This window comes from Octopus bimaculoides, chromosome 15 (genome assembly GCF_001194135.2).
Source record: "Octopus bimaculoides isolate UCB-OBI-ISO-001 chromosome 15, ASM119413v2, whole genome shotgun sequence".
Lineage (NCBI taxonomy): Eukaryota > Metazoa > Mollusca > Cephalopoda > Octopoda > Octopodidae > Octopus > Octopus bimaculoides.
In genome coordinates this window covers 5,910,109-5,912,844 of record NC_068995.1, presented here as the reverse complement: position 1 = coordinate 5,912,844, position 2,736 = coordinate 5,910,109, and positions in this window count along the sequence as shown.

Sequence of the window (2,736 nt, the reverse complement as noted above, 5' to 3'; positions counted from 1 at the left end):
GTACATAAAAAAAAACCAACAGAAATAAATACCTAAAACCGTGATGCCCCACCCCCACCCCCAACCAATAAGAAAATTTCCTCATATATAATAAGAATGCAAAACTAATCTAATTGTAGCCAAATATCTTTTTTTTTCCTTTTAGTTTTGTTTAGTTATTTTTGTTATATTTTATGTTATTTTAAGTGGAATTCAATTCTTCTATTTTAGATTCTTATTGTTTCTGCCGAAAATATTACCTACAAACACCAAATGCATATATCATTACCATTATCATTACCATCATCTTCATTATTATTATTATTACTACTACTACTACTACTACTACTACTACTACTACTACTACTACTACTACTACTGTTGGTGATATCGTAGATGTTGTTTTTGTTGGTGTTGGTGTTGGTGGTGATGTTGGGGGTAGTGGTGGTTGTGTTGGTGTTTATTGCTTGAGAAGTACAAGCGTTTCCATTCTTAGAACAAGAATTAGGAACATGTTGGAGAACGGATAGAATTTGATCGAAGTTAAGCAGAATGTTGAATACAAGCATTCATAAATTCCTTGGCGTCACCAAGGATACTCAAAAGCTATGGAGGAGATTTAGGGCAGACAAATATTTTGAAGGTTTACATAATTTATCGCACACGTCTCGGTCCGCTCTAAAAATAAATATGCATGAGAGTGATATATGAACCACGACGATTTTATCGGTCAATGAAAAATGTGACTTAATTTTCTTCTCGAAAATGGAAAAAAAAAGACATAACACAGTCAATACATAAATAACAGTTGTAAGAGACCATGATTGATGTGCGTTTTAATTTGTGTCTCATCGATAAGGAGTCATGAGTATGTAGGTGGAGGACCCTAATAATGGCACCGAGGAATAGGCGTGATGGCAAGTGCTTATTTTGTGACCCACACCTGTCCACAGGTGGATGTCATAAGATACAGGATGCGAGATGATGAAGTCTACAAACGCGTTCTTTGAAAATAAGAAATGAACTCTCACTGAAATTTTCGCCACGTATTATTACCTTACTAAGCATGAGTATATATCCGTTTCTACTCTAGGTAGAAGCATGAAATTTTGGGGGAGGGGGCCAGTCGATTAGATCGAACTCAGTACGCAACTGGTACTTAATTTGTCGAACCTAAATGGATGAAAGGCAAAGTCGACCTTGGCGGAATTTGCACGTAAAGACAGACGATATACCGCTAAGCATTTCGTCCGGCGTGCTAACGTTTCTGCCAACTTGGTCTGTAGTTTGTTTGGATCGCAGTCACGTGTGACTATAGGCAGAATCTAACCAATGATAAGCATTTTGATTCTTTATTAGAATTAAAATATCTTGGGAATCACCAGTTGATATGTTGTTTTCTTGAGTCTCTAAATAACAAAAAAGTTGAGATTTAGCAGTTGTTTTTAACAGATAGCACGACTACATAGAAGCTCCCTTTAGATCAACGATGTTTTAATTTGGTGGTGGCAGTGAGAGTGAGTTTATCCTACTGGGCAGGAAATAAAACATTTACTTAATATATACTCAAGTTCACCAGTTCGATCAACAGGTTCAAATATTTGTAATACTGTTCTCAGATGAGTTCTTGAATCATTCAACAACTATATTGTATTTGGTGGATAAAAATTATTCCGAAACGTGACGTCAATACCACTTCACAATGCTATTGGTGGAGAGGGTGTAGCTTGATAGAACAATGTGGAAACTAAGACATGTTTGAAGCTTTTACTTTAGAATAGCTTATCACTAGCGTTAAGATGCTCGGTTCTTACTATTTAGACGCAACTATTTTGAGACATCTACATTAAATATTTATACACGTGATAATAATAGAAATAAGATAGAGAAGCTGGCACGCTCTTTAATATTGTATATCGAGTGAATCTCTTGACGGTAGAAAATATTAGAGTGAAAATATCGTAGAAAGAAATCACAACCGTTCCTCCTGCCATTGGCAAGAAAAAGTTTCAAATTTGAATCTCCTCTTCTTTTTATTTTTCTTCAGTTTTTTTTTTCTTCTTTTTTCTCTCTTTTTCAATTATCTCAGCGAATGAACATTTGACTGTGGGTGGCTTGGCAAACTGGAAAACATATGACGTCATAGATATTTAACTACTCCGCCATTTGTGGCATAAAGTTAAACAGGAAATCTATCTTTACCAGAAGGTTTAATATCGATTTGCTTCGACCACTCACTACCACGTAGAACAAGGTTGTTAGTTATGGGCAGAGGTAGAGGTCGTCAAGTCGATCTTAGTGACTATTTCAAACTAGAGCTCCTTCGATTACCATTCTCAGACTGAAATTACATTCGTAGTCTCGCACACTAAGTCATAGAGTTTACTTAAACGTCACACTACCTCTTTCTTCTAATAACTCAACATATGATTATTTTCTTTCTGCTCTGCATTACACAACAAGACATTTCATATATATATATGTAAATGTATATATATCTATGTATGTGTATATGGACAGAGAGAGAAAGAAAGATAGCGATGCAGATAAACACTATTAAGTCTGATAATCGTGTTTATCTCCATATCAGCTCACTTGGACTTTCCTAACGGCAATTCCTTACCCTTCGGACTTAAAACTCGATAAAGATTTCGGATTTTAAGTTCAAATCATTTGAGATCTACGGCTTGTTTTCTATAGTGACCATTTCTAGATCTCACCTGTTGGCGGTATATATATATATATATATATATATAT